This window comes from Siphateles boraxobius, unplaced genomic scaffold (genome assembly GCF_051911475.1).
Source record: "Siphateles boraxobius isolate OS27281-9 unplaced genomic scaffold, OSU_SipBor_1 19, whole genome shotgun sequence".
NCBI lineage: Eukaryota > Metazoa > Chordata > Actinopteri > Cypriniformes > Leuciscidae > Siphateles > Siphateles boraxobius.
In genome coordinates this window covers 9,323,332-9,338,223 of record NW_027508799.1, presented here as the reverse complement: position 1 = coordinate 9,338,223, position 14,892 = coordinate 9,323,332, and the positions used below count along the sequence as shown (strand labels likewise).

The 14,892-nt window shown below is 45.7% G+C and overlaps 2 non-coding genes across 2 annotated transcripts; both read left to right on the top strand.

Annotated features, from left to right (window-relative positions):
- Positions 1–5,835: 5,835 nt before the first annotated feature.
- On the top strand, positions 5,836–5,908 carry trnaf-gaa (transfer RNA phenylalanine (anticodon GAA)). The gene has a single exon. It is a non-coding gene; the product is annotated as a tRNA-Phe (tRNA).
- A 401-nt stretch (positions 5,909–6,309) lies between these two features.
- On the top strand, positions 6,310–6,381 carry trnaq-cug (transfer RNA glutamine (anticodon CUG)). The gene has a single exon. It is a non-coding gene; the product is annotated as a tRNA-Gln (tRNA).
- The last annotated feature ends 8,511 nt before the right edge of the window (positions 6,382–14,892 follow it).

Sequence of the window (14,892 nt, the reverse complement as noted above, 5' to 3'; positions counted from 1 at the left end):
ATTCATCACGACTCATTTTCCTTCTTTCATTCCATATAATCCTCATTCTCAAAGAGCTATATTGATCCCATATTCCTTACATCAATAAAGTGTACACTGTGTTCTTTGCTTCTTGACACTAATACCATTTTCTTCACTGTTATTCCTAAATATAATCATAATTATTATTAATACTTGCTTAAAATTACTGCTTCGCCGGCTGTTTGTGGACTGCATTTATGGCATATTACTATCAAATAACAGTCATCCTTATATTGTTTATGTTACTGTTCACTCAGAGGCCTGTGCCGGTCCGTCTCCATCAGCGGAAACAGCACAGACACCAGCTCTTCCTCATCATCAGCCACCAGCTTTCCTAGTCACTGGAAAGATCATCTTCCACCTTTCCAGCATGAGTGGATCCGGAACACACTGTTTAAGGCCAACATGCGAACCGGAAAGCCAGAAATAGTGTCCCAGCTGAAGCTTTGGTGGTATCCTCCTCAGCCCCCTTTAATAAACACCCAGCCACCCGCCTCACCTGACCTCTTCTTCTGTCGGCCCATTTTCTTATGGATGCCGCTAAAGATGTGGTTGTTTCCTCTTGTCTGCGTTCGCCCAGACTGTGGTAAGCACAGACTTACAGCGGCAGGACTTTACCGTACCGTGCGCAAGGTCTTGGACATTGATGGGTGGTATGACCTTGCCACTGAGTATCTGGAGTGCAAACGCTGCAAAAAGAAGTATCCAGCTTGGAATGAGGACATCTTAGGACAGCTGGATATGGGCCACCGCAGTCAGTTTCCAGCTTTGCTGACATACAGGTAATTCATAATGACAATCATTCATTATCAGGCGCTTTTATTTGTGTTATTTTTTCCAACCAAAGCATTTGCATGATTATACTGTTGTTTCTTTAGATACTCATGTGACAACCGGGTGGTGAGGATGATGAGGGAGAGGACACTGGGCAACAGTGTGACTCAGCTCTACAAGAAGCTGATGGAACAACACAGTGAGGCATGGACACAGCGTGTCCTGCAGTACCTGACTGCCTGTGAACCATTCACAAGGTCCTCCCTTGTGCAGCCTCCTGTGTTTGCTGAGCCTCCCCTTTTACCTGTCCTTCCTAAACCTAAGTGGCTGTTAGCTGTGTACGCCAGGGATGTTCTGGGGCGACTGGACGAGGTCAAGGCCAAAATAACATCTGTATTTGGCTGTGTTCTCAAGATGGACTCCACAAAAAAGGTATCACAGCCCTGTTTATATCCAGAAATTGTCCAGATATGGATATGTGTGTGTGTACATAATGCACAGTTATGAGTTTTTATTTTGTTTTGTTTTTAAAAATCTTTTTTTTCTTCAATAGGTCACAAAAAAACTTGCCGGTGCTGCTTCAGGAACAGCTGCCTGGTGCACAAATGTTGGTAACGAAAACGGCCAAGTCCTTGTCTCTGTCCTAACAGCCGCCGAGGGACATGCACTGGACCCCATGGCAGCTGGCCTAATGAAACGCTACCGAGAGGCAGGAGAGGCATCCCCAAAGGTGATGTACGTGGACAGAGATTGCTGCAGTCAGCACGGCCAGTCTCAGGTGAAGGCCATGTTTTCGGAGTGGGATGAGCTTGAAGTGCGCCTGGACATCTGGCATTTCATGCGGCGATTTGCTGCAGGTGTCACGACAGAGGCTCATCCGCTCTATGGGATCTTCATGGCACGTCTATCCATGTCCATATTCCAGTGGGATTCAGAGGATGTGGCTGCTCTTCGCCGTGCAAAGGAGGGTGAGCTGGCAGCAAAGAAGACTGGCTACATCTCAGAAAAGGCGGTCAGTGCTCGCATTAACCGGAGGGAGTTTGCACTGCACTGCCGGAGGAGGACCAGGGGGGAGGAGGAGACCACCATATTGATTGGGTCACTGATTGATCAGTTTGACAGTGCGGACGGGAAGGATACTCTGGGAGTTCCACTTCTGAACCATGAACGGATCCAGCAGATATGGAAAGAACAGCGGAAGCATGTACAGTGTATCCAAGACCCAGAGCACTTTCCGCTCTACATTAAGAAGGGGACACTGAAGAAAGGCGGTGTGGAGCTGTGCTGCTACAGGTGTGCTCGAGGCTCTACCTCCTTGGAGTCATTCCACCTCCACCTGAACCGTTTTATTCCAGGTATTACATACATATGGATTAGTAATTTTTCTGTAAAAAAATATAAGCACTGTAACTGCTTCCATTACGTTAAATTAATGTCACATTAATAAATGTCACACTTTTACAGTTCTTTTCTGATGTCATAAAAGCATTGACAAAGCTGTCTTGCCTCACAAATCACTAATAACTCTGGTTATATTGACAATAATTTTTTTATGTAATTACATAACTCTATTACATGTAACCAGCTACTTCATAGCACCTCATGTGTAGTAAATATATTGTACATATGTGACATATAAAACCCTTTTTTTTTTTTTTTTTTTTACTTTTAGGAACCAGTGCCAGTGATGCGCATTTTCAAGCCTATCTCCTTGAGGGCTTGATGCGTTGGAATGATGACCGGATGGAAGATGTGGTTGTGGACCAGCTTAGCAAGACAGTCTTTGGGAAGCCCTGGGATGAGCGCCATCGCCCTCCTGGAGCATATACAGGCAAGACATTCATTCATTTGTTATTTTGTAATACTCTACTACGTATCAATTTAGCCTTAAATGTACTAGACAAAATATTAAGACATTTTTTTTCCCCTTTTATTCTCGTAGGTGAATTGCTAGGAATAGAGTACCTTTACAGCCAGACTGGCAAAACACTGACTCCAGTGCTCCAGAACCCAGAGGATGAAGACAGGCTGGTGGAGGAAATTGATGACCAAGACCTGCAAGATGAGGGGTTTGAGGAAGAGATCACGGAGGACATCACAGTTCCAGTGCTGTACGAGAATGACCCCTGCCATGATCTCGCAAACAGCCCCTCATCTTTGCCTCAGCCTCAGTCCCCAGCATCACTGGCTGATGTATCAATGGCTGACGTGTCACTGGCTGAGCCATCCACATCAACTAGAGAAGGACACCAACTTGCCCCTGCCCCTTCAGTGTTGTCACAGCCATCTGACACTGGAAGCAGTTTCTCCGACGAGGCTCAGGTAAAACACTTTAAGGGCTTTATTTAATTTCAATCTCGTTTTATTCCACATATATTAACATTAATCTGAATTTACTAGGGAGCAGTCATTGGGCCCGATGGCATTGCTGGGTGGGACAAGGTCCAGGATATGGCAGGTTACCTGGTTGGTCTTCGTGAGGCTCCTTACCTCACTGACCTGCAGGTGACAGAGGCCATTCAGCTGTGGACAGCTCTCCATGACATAGACAAACAGCGGGTCAACTATCAGCCTCGACATCAGCCTCAGCTGACACATGGACGCTTTAAGGCACCAAAGCGGTCCGGAGTCACACCGGGTGTGGAGAGTGTAAAACGGTGTCTGATTGGACATCCCGGGGGACCAGCACAGTGGCCCAGCACCAGCCGCTTGGTTGAGGCCATTTGTACAAAGCTGTGTGCTTTACACAAGTCGCCGACCAAGAAGGCTGGAGTTTGCCACCCCAGGTGGTCTAAAATCCTCTCGGATTACCACCACATCCGAGAGCTGGTGCTTAACAATCGCAGGCTGATGGATGAAACAATGATCCAGCTGTTTGAGCTAAACCAGAAGACGCTCATTCAGTGGTAAGCAAGGCACATTATTTTCTTCAAATTAACTGAATACTTTTTTAAACATATATATAATACATGTAATTCATTTTCAGGTTTCAACGGCAGCAGAAAAAACAGGAAATGAGTGTCCTCGCTCAGGGACTGACTCCACCTGACCCAATTGCTGTGGCTGATACGCAGCTTCCTCCACCGAGGGAAAAATTGGATGAAGCGGCATCGACCTCACGCCCAAAACATACATTTACCCTTCCGCCAAATCGAGAAGGACAGGCTCCTCTTCTGCGACCAGGTCGACGGCCTGCTGCTGCCACCACCATGGTGTGCCCCATTGCACCTGCCCCCACAGCATCAGGAGTTGTGCAGCCCATTTCAGCACCTGGGTCATTGTCACTAGTCCTTAACCCAGACATGACCGTGTCAATGGTGATTCCACCTTCTGGTGCTTCAACATCCGGTGCAGGCCCAGCTCCACCTGCTCCTGTGTCTGCTGCTCCTGTTTCCCGTTACACCCAGAGGAACAGGCGCCGGCGGGCCCAGGAGACGGAAAGCGGAGTCCATAAGAGGAAGTATGTGCGAGGGGTAACCTTTAACATGTGCAGCAAATGTAGGCAGCCCAAAACCAAAGAGTTTGGCCATAGCCGATATGGTAATGCCACATTTTGCTTGCGTGCCTCAAATGGAAAATCTTTAGATGACTGGTTGGCAGAACAGCGCCAGCAAAATACAAGCCAAACTCCACCTCCTCAATAAACAATTTGCTTTTTTCCTGTATATATTTTGTATATATTACTGTACATGGTTCCACCCAGTCTTTCATATTGTCATGTATATATATATATATATATATATATATATATATATGTATATATGTGTGTTTGTGTCTGTGTACTCATTTCATTATTTGTGTGTATTCATTTTAATATTTGTTTTTTTACATTTAAAGTGTCATTTAAATATTTGTGTATTCATTTTAATAAAACATTTTAAGTGTCATTGAAATATTTGTGTGTATTCATTTTAATAAAACATTTAAAGTGTCTTAAAGTAATCTAATAAATCATATCAATCAAATCATATCCCTCACAAAAAACACACATATTTGAAGAAACATTTTTATTCATTTTATTCAATCATAAACAACATGTAATATGCAATTTTTTAAAAATAATATACACAAAAAAAAACATTTAATAAAACATTTGAAGTGTCTTAAAACAAATCTGATAAATCATGTCAATCAAATCATATCCCTCCATTTTTATTCATTTTAATAAATAATCAACAACATGTAATGTGCAATATTTAAAAATAATAATAATACACACAAAAAAATATAAATCAATATAATGATGTCATAGATAAATGAAGACGCAGGAGCAGTTGATCACACGCAGAACACGGGTTCGAATCCAGCTAGCGGAGGGTGACTTGTTTCAAATGTGACAGGAACGCACAGGAATATAGCCCTAATAATGTTGCAGGGGAAATTTGTGGGCAAATTCTCGTTTTTCGCGTCTTTTTGGCTTGTGTGCGGGGGCGCAAAGATTGGGCCCCTTCTTTTGCGCAGCGAGCGCTCTACCATTTGAGCTAATTCCCCTTGATGATGGAGTGAAGGTGTCCATCGCTCTCAAAGAAAGCGAAGGCGCCATCTCTAGCACGTGTGCAGGTGCTGCAGCGTGATTTCCAATGACCACAAAAAAGAGGCCGCATTTCCCCTGTGCTGGCAACTTTGCACTGGCTACCTTTTAATTGTAGATTTAATTAAAATATTGCGCTTTAAGCCATGCAAGCGGAAATGTTTGCGGCCAGGCAGAAGCAGGAAGGAAGTAAGTTTTGTCTCGTTGGTCTAGGGGTATGATTCTCGCTTAGGGTGCGAGAGGTCCAGGGTTCAAATCCAGGACGAGCCCATTATTAGGCTTTGCTTTTAATCTCTTCAGCCTGATTAGGGCAACCAGGATATTTCTGAGACATTGGGGAAAAACGTGACAGAGAGAGGCAGGTTAGCTCAGTTGGTTAGAGCGTGGTGCTAATAACACCAAGGTCGCGGGTTCGTATGGGCCACTCATTTTCTCTCTGGGACCTTCACTCTGCTCTTCTCGAAAATGACGGGAGGTCTCCCAGACTGGCTAAACCACACAAGGACCTGGCCGAAATAGCTCAGTTGGGAGAGTTTTAGACTGAAGATCTAAAGGTCCCTGGTTCCATCCCGGGTTTCGGCTGAGGAATCACATCCGTCTCTTTTAGTCGAGGCGGTCCGTTGACCAAACGCCAGCTCCTGTCTACCTGATTCCACCTAGCCTCATCGCTATCTGCCTCTTAGACAGCCAGCCAGCAGGTTGTGTTGGTTCCATGGTGTAATGGTTAGCACTCTAGGCTTTGAATCCAGCGATCCGAATTAAAATCACGGTGGAACCATTTTAGGTTATTTGCGGAAGGGAGGGAAAAAACAGAGGTGATGCGCAACTGCTGACGTGGCGGTGAAATTGGCACTCTCAAACCGAGTCGGAATTGGGGAAACATGGGCTTAAAAAGTAAAGGCTTCATTTGCTCCGTGCTATCGCGCTTCTGGACTGAATGACTTAAGTCTCTGGTGCTCATGGGAAAAGTTGACACACGACAAGGTTCCATGGTGTAATGGTTAGCACTCTGGGCTCTGAATCCAGCGATCCGAGTTCAAATCTCGGTGGGACCTGCTTTTTGGTAGCGCTCTACCATTTGAGCTAATTCCCCTCGATGATGGAGAGAAGGTGTCCATCGCCTCGAAGACAAAGGCGAGGCGCGATCCCTAGCACGTGTGCAGGTGCTGCAGCGTGATTTCCAATGACCACAAACAAAAGAGGCCGCATTTCCTCTGTGCTGGCAACTTTGCACTGGCTACCTTTTAATTGTAGATTTAATTAAAATATTGCGCTTTAAGCCATGCAAGCGGAAATGTTTGCGGCCCGGCAGCAGCAGGGAGGATGTGTGTTTCGGCTCGTTGGTCTAGGGGTATGATTCGCGCTAAGGGTGCAAGAGGTCCTGGGTTCAAATCCCGGACGAGCCCATTATTAGGCTTTGCTTTTAATCTCTTCAGCCTGATTAGGGCAACCAGGATATTTCTGAGAAATTGGGGATAAAAAGTGACGGAGAGAGGGCGGTTAGCTCAGTTGGGTAGAGCGTGGTGCTAATAATGCCATGGTCGCGGGTTCGATCCACGTACATTCCACTCATTTTCTCTCTGGGACCTTCGCTCTGTTCTTCTCGAAAAAGACGGGCGGTCTCTCAGACATCCCTGCTGGCTAAACGACATGACGACCTGGCCGAAATAGCTCAACGACAGACTGATGATCTAAAGGTCCCTTGTTCAATCCCGGGTTTCGGCAGAGGAACCACGTCCGCCTCTTTTAGTCGAGGCGGTCCATTGACCAAATGCCAGCTCCTGTCTACCTGATTTCACCTAGACTCATCGCTATCTGCCTCTCAGAAAGCCAGCTAACAGGGTTTGTTGGTGCCATGGTGTAATGGTTAGCACTCCGGGCTTTGAATCCAGCGATCCGAGTTCAAATCTCGGTGGAACCTTTTTAGGTTCTTTGCGGAAGGGAGGGAAAAAACAGAGGTGATGCGCAACTGCTGACGTGGCGGTGAAATTGGCACTCTCAAACCGAGTCGGAATTGGGGAAACATGGGGTGCTTCTCATTTCTTATTTGTGCATCCTCGTTTCCTTTCCTCGCTTCCTTTCCTAGCGCCTCAGCTCCTCCCCCTGTAGGTTGTGAGGGAAGGTTGCAAGGAAAGAAAATGAGGACAGAGGAATCGAATGAAAGCTTTTTTATACATTGGAATACTTGATCACTCGAGCGTCACTTCATAGCGTCATCAGCAGCGCTCAAAGGATCTGCCCTTATGTTGTTGAAGTTTGTTTATTTAAGAAATTCATAATGAATAATAATAAAGCAAGATACCCTGTTGAAATATGTGAGATGTATGGTTTATATAAACAGCAAGGGTAAAGTACAAATTCAAATTATTGTGACCGATGAATGTATACGTGCGTCACGTTTAGTCAATAAAACACTTCTGCATAGGATACAGCTGTGTATCCTCGCTCATAACTCCTCTGAAAGCCTCATCATCACTCCTCGATCCTCGACTCCTCACGGTGCAATTAGAGAATTGAGATGTCCTTCAAGATGGCTGTGCTTGATTGGTTTCCGGGTCATAGGATGGAGGACAGAGGAGCGAGGAAACGAGGAGGGATATTGAGAAGCACCCATGGCCTTAAAAAGCAAAGGCTTCATTTGCTCCTTGCTATCGCGCTTCTGGACTGAATGACTTAACTCTCTGCTGCTCATGGGAAAAGTTGACAAGCGCCAAGGTTCCATAGTGTAATGGTTAGCACTGTGGGCTCTGAATCCAGCGATCCGAGTTCAACTCTCGGTGGGACCTGCTTTTGCCAGGAATGTGTGCAGTACCTCGTTCGAAATGAAAGGACACAGGCATAAACAGAACGTTACATAGCTGTCATATTCCAACTGAAAGTATTTTACTACAGCATTTGTTTTTTATGTAATTAATTATTATAATATTATAATATAATATTATAATAATTAATGATTATTATTATTATGAGCATAAGCATTATTGTTTTTTATACAACTGTGAATCACTTTGAATTGCCTTGTGTACAAATTGTAAATAGTGTGATGAACTTATTAATAAGAAAATAAATAACACTTCTTGGTACAATCTTGCTGGTATCATGCCATACTTAAATCATTTTGTTTTGTTTAGCTTTTGTGGCAGAGATTACTAAGAAACACCAAATATAACATAAAGGCGTTTATGACAATTCATAATAATATGATCATCAAACAGATCTAAAACTTAAAATGGTATATCAAATTGTTTTGGTATATCTTTTATAACATAGTTGAGAATCATTTGTTGAAACAAAAAAAACACTTGTTTTTGCCTATTCATGTCTTTTTAAATATGTATAACATAGTATTTAAAAAGATAACATAAATATGTATACTGGTATATAACATAGTATAGTATAACATATATGAATTAAACTTTTTTTTTAAAGGTTTTAGTAAAAATCATCTTGTGCTCAAAATAATGTAATGAATGACACAAAAAAATACTAAATTAACAACAACAAAAAAATGGTTTAAGGAGGATATAGCTTAATTAGCGGTCGGCTAATTATCTTGACAGTAGTGACATGTTTTTTACTGTATATCATGGTAAAGTTGCAGGTTCATATGTACAGAAGAAAACGTGTGCTATTGCACGCTAGCTAGCTTTATTGGCATGTTTAATTGTCTAAAAACAAACACTGTTTATGAATAAATAATGATCGATTATACAGTCGTGAAGAATAGACTTACCTGTTGTAAAGATTGCAAAGATGACGATAATAATAGCGGTCGCCGATTGTCCGATGTCCCAGTCACCTGCAGAGCTTCCTGTCCACTGGAAAGAGCAACTCCCATCTTTCCAGCAGGACTGGATCAGGAAGACTCTGTTCAGGGCCAACATAAAAACAGGGAAGCCTGAGCTGACGCCACATCCCAACTTCTGGTGGTATCCTCCCCAGCCCCCGACTGTCTTCACCCAGCCCCCTACTTCTCCTGATATCTTCTTCTGCCGCCCTCTGTTCCTCTGGATGCCGCTGAAGATGTGGTCCATACCACTTGTCTGTGTCCAGCCAGCCTGCAATAACCACAAGCTGACAGCTGCTGGCCTTTATCGCACTGTGCGCAAGGTCCTGGACATAGACGGGTGGTATGACATGGCCACAGAGTATCTGGAGTGCAAAGGGTGCAAGAAGAAGTATCCAGCCTGGTCTGAAGACATCCTGGGACAGCTCGACATGGGACACCGCAGAAAATTCCCTGCCATTCTGACATACAGGTAGAACACATTCATATTTAGAGCAATGCACTGTAATTTGTTGTACTGTATAAAATCAAATATGTTGATTTACTGATATTAACATTGAAATAATAAGATGTGGCACTGAACAGAATTATTTGACTGTCTGTAGGTACTCGTGTGACTACCGTGTAGTCATAATGATGCGGGAGAGGACCCGGGGCAATAGTGTCACACAGCTTCACAAAAAGCTGCAGGAGCAACACACCTCAGCGTGGTCACAGCGGACGCTGGAGTACCTCACTGTCTGTGAGCCCTTCACAGACTCCTCCATCGTTGAGCCTCCACTCTTTTCTGCGCCCCCGCCCCTCCCACCCATCCCCAAACCCAAGTGGCTGTTGTCTGTGTATGCCAGGGACGTCCTCTCGCGGCTACCTGAGGTCAAGGCCAAAATAACCTGTCTTTGGCTCTGTCCTCAAGATGGACTCTACCAAAAAGGTATAAACAGTCAAGTTTGAGTAATTATAATTGTTATTATCTTACATTTTTCTGACATTTTTTTATTCTACTGTTTTTTTTTTTACATAGGTCACCAAAAAACTGGCCGGCGCTGCTGCCAACACTGCTGGTTGGTGCACTAATGTAGGCAATGAGCACGGCCAGGTGTTGGTGTCAGTCCTCACAGCGGCAGAGGGGCATGGATTGTGGCCCATGGCGGTGGGTCTCATGAAGAGGTACAGGGAGGCGGGAGTGGCACCACCCGCCGTCATGTATGTGAACAGAGAGTGCTGCAGCCCACACGCGCACAGACAGTCGCAGGTCAGAGCCATGTTCATAGAGTGGGATGTGCTCCAAGTGCGCCTAGACATTTGGCACTTCATGCGGCGCTTTGCAGCAGGTGTCATCACGGAGGCTCATCAGCTCTATGGCACCTTCATGGCTCGGCTTTCCAGGTGCATCTTTGAGCTGGATCCAGATGATGTCGCTGCTCTAGGGTTGGCCAAACAGGGGGAGTTACAGGCCAGAGGAGTTGGTCCAGTCACAGAGAAGGCTCTGGATAAGCTGATCACCAGGAAGGAGTTGGCACTGCACTGTCGCAAGCGGACCAGAGGAGTGGAGGAGACCACCTGGAGGATCAAGGCGCTCATTGATGAGATGGACAGTGAGAAGGGGAGGGACACTCTGGGGGTACCACTGCTGGACCACGAGCGAATCCAACAGGTCTGGATAGACCAGCAGAGGCACATCGCCTGTATTCAGGACCCAGAGGGCTTCCCTCTGTACCAGAAGACAGACACACTGAAGAAGGGTGGTGTGGAGCTCAGCTGCTATCGCTGTGCTCGTGGCTCCACCTCCTTGGAGTCTTTCCACCTCCATTTAAATCGCTTCATCCCAGGTAGGTTATAACTTTTATAACCTGCAAAAACTTTAAACTTTTATAACCTATTCTGCCATACTGAATACATAGATAACTAATATTTGACTTTATTTGACCTGTAGGGACCAGTGCCAGTGATGCGCATTTCCAGGCCTATCTCCTGGAAGGCCTGATGCGCTGGAACCAGGACCGGATGGATGAAGCAGTGAGGGGAAAGACTGACCTGAGGACCTACAGTAGCGTTGAGAGGGAGGCAATGGACCGGCTCAGCCGCAAAGTGCTGAAGATGTCCCTGGATGATCGCTACCAGCCTCCAGGGGCTTACACAGGTGAGAATTATTATCTCAAACAAAAGATTATACATTATACAGGTGTATGAGTGTTTGAGTGTACATTTTTTTATATTGTATTTCAAATAATTCAACTATTGTTGGAGTTATTTGTACTTTGTTTAATTTAGGCTTAATTTGACCCTTTATAGCCTTATTTCTTTGGTTTCTTTTGCTAAAGTGAATTTGCTTTATTTTGCATTTATGCTTATTATCTTCTTGTTTAGTATTTTAATCTTTTGATCTTTCAAACTGCGTCAAGCCTACAAACGATCAAACTTTGAAAAGTTTGATTGGTTTTTTTGTTTCAGTTTGTTATGGACAAATAGCCACTACAGCTATAATAATGTGAATGTGCTTTGTATGTGTGTTCTTTTGCAGGGGAGCTGCTGGGTATGGAGTATCTGTACAGTCAGTCTGGGAAATCCTTGACTGTTATGGATAACCCAGAAGAGGAGGATCGGCTGGTGGAGCAGATGACTGATGAGGTGGTGCAGGACGAAGGCTTTGTTGAGGAGGAACCTGAGGACCTCACAGTGCCAGTCCTCTATGACCCCATTGAGCCTGTCCCAGTCCACAGCAGCGGCCCCCAGGCCTTCAACCCCTGTCCCTCTGCACCAGGACCATCCTCACTACAGCCACCCACAGGACTGCAGCGCCCTGCCCAGCCTCCTCTGCAGTCTCCTACTCTGCGCCCTGCCCAGCCTTCTCTGCAGTCTCCTCCTCTGCGCCCTGCCCAGCCTCCTCTGCAGTCTCCTCCTCTGCGCCCTGCCCAGCCTCCTCTGCAGTCTCCTCCTCTGCGCCCTGCTCAGCCTCCTCTGCAGTCTCCTCCACAGCCTTCTGTCCAGCCAAGTGCTGCCTCTGCTCCTGCAACATCAACTGGGTCCAGTGTTGCAGACCAGGCTCCTGTAAGTAAGCTTCTCATTATTGGTTTCTATTTGCTTTTACACTCTGACATTTAACATGCTGTGTATTGTTATTGTAATACTTTCCTGCAGGCTCCTATTCTTGGACCCGATGGCGTTGCAGGCTGGGATAAGGTGCAGGATCTGTCTGAGTACCTGGTGTCCCGCTGTCAGGCACTCTACCTGGACGAGCAGCAGGTCACAGAGGTCATCCGTCTGTGGACTGCTCTTCCTGATGGGGACAAGAGGAAGATCCACTATCAGCCCAGACACCAGCCCAAACTGACCCAGGGACGCTTCAAGGCTCCGAAAAACACAGGAGTGACACCGGGTGTGGACAGTGTGAAGAGATGCCTGATTGGTCATCCTGGGGGGCCAGCTCAGTGGCCCAGCACCAGTCGCTTAGTTGAGGCCAGGTGTATCAAACTGTGTGCACTTCACAAGTCCCCAACTAAGAAGGATGGAGTCCGTCTTCCTCGTTGGACTAAGGTGCTCACGGATTACCACCACATCCGAGACCTGGTGCTGAACTGCCAAACTCTGATGGAGGCCACGTCACTTCAGCTGTTTATGCTGAATCAGAGGACTCTCACTCAGTGGTAAGCATGGTTTTACATTGACATTTGAAAGAAAGGGATAGCAGTTATTTATTATGAATACATTTTTTGATTGCAGGTTTAATCGAAGGGAGAACACCCAGGAAGTGACAGGCTCCTAAGCTACGGCCGGGCAGACAACCTGCCAGTGCTGCAATTGTGAGGCCAATTACCCCAGCAGCTCCTACTCCTCCCCCAGTTCCTGTGCCACTGCCCCAGTTCATTTTATTGAACACTGCGCCCACGCTGCTGGCAGCTGGTGCAGGTGGCGCTTCAGCTGCTCCTCTCCTGGCTCCAACTCCAGTGTTTCCTGACGTGCGAGAGGCTCCTGCTCCCACTGCCCCGGTGTCTGTGTCCCGCTTCACTCAGAGGAACAGACGACGCAGGGCAGAAGAGGAGGCCAGTGGAGCCCACAAAAGGAAATATGTCTGTGAAGTGGCATATAACAAATGCTCTAAGTGTAGCAAGCCCAAAACCAAGGAGTTCGGCCACAGCCGCTTCGGCAGTGCCACGTTTTGCCCCAGTGTCTCTGGTGGCATATCTTTAGAGGAGTGGCTGGTAGAACAGCGCCAGCAGAAAAAACCTGGACAGCCACCTCCATAATAAAAATCTTCCAACACAGAAAAAAGATTGTTTGTAAATACCTGTAAATAAATATCTACGTGTAAATACAGTTATGTTCTTTTTTCTCTCAATCTTTCTGTAATGTCTTGTTTGTTTAATTTATATTACAGAATGTTCTATTCTATTTCTACATTGTTAGTTGTTTATTGTTGTTCATTAATGTCTTGATGTTTTAGTAAATAAATACTGTTCACACTCTTATTCATTGTGATGCTTTTAATTGCCTTGGGACTGGAATGTGCAAACTGTACATGGGCCCACCCACTCTTTCATAGAGTATACATTGTATATAACACATATATTGTGTGTATGTCCATATATTTATGTGTGTGTACTTATTTCAATATTTGTTTGTATTCATTTTAATAAAAAAAATTACATTTCGATATTTGTGTGCATTTGTGTGTATAAAACATTTGAAGTGTCCTAAAATAAATCAGATAAATCACATCAATCAATCCCACACACAAAAAACACATATTTGAATAAACATTTGTATTAGTTTTATTAAACCATAAACATGTAATATGCTTTTTTTAAAAATAATATACACAATTAATATCAATCAATATAATGATATGTCAAATTGATAACCAAGTGAAGGCGCATGCGCAGTTGATCACACAGTAGTCGCGCAGAACACGGGTTCGAGCCCAGCCCGCGGAGTGTGACTTGTTTCACATGTAACTAAAACTCTTCCATAACGTACAGGAATATAGCCCGAATATTGTTGCAGGGCAAATTTGTAAGTTTTTTCACGTTTTCTGCGTCCTTTTCGCTTGCGTGCGGGGCGCAAAGATTGGACCCCTTCTTTTGCGCAGAGAGCGCTCTACTATTTGAGCTAATTCCCCTCGATGATGGAGTGAAGGTGTCCATCGCTCTCAAAGACAAAGGCGAGGCGCCATCCCTAGCACGTGTGCAGGTGCTGCAGCGTGATTTCCAATGACCACAAAAAAAGAGGCCGCATTTCCTCTTTGCTGGCAAATTTGCACTGGCTACCTTTTAATTGTAGATTTAATTAAAATATTGCGCTTTAACCCCTCCTTGAACCGCCACCTTAACGTGGTGGAGGGGTTTGAGTACCCGAATGACCCTAGGAGCTATGTTGTCTGGGGCTATATGCCCCTGGTAGGGTCTCCCAAGGCAAACAGGTCCTAGGCGACGAGTCTGACTAAGAGCGGTTCAAACCCCCCTTATGATGGACAAACATTCAAGGACCGTGACGTCGCCCGGTATGGCGCAGCCGGGGCCCCACCCTGGAGCCAGGCCCGGGGTTGGGGCTCGTATGCGAGCGCCTGGTGGCCGGGCCTCTTCCCATGGGGTCCGGCCGGGCTCAGCCCGAAGTGACCGTGACCGCCTTCCCGTGGGCTAACCACCTGCAGGAAGAGACGTAAGGGGCCGGTGCAGAGAGGATCGGGTGGCAGTCGAAGGCAGGGACCTCGACGACCCGATCCCTGGACACGGAAACTAGCCTTAGGGACGTGGAACATCACCTCGCTGGCGGGGAAGGAGCC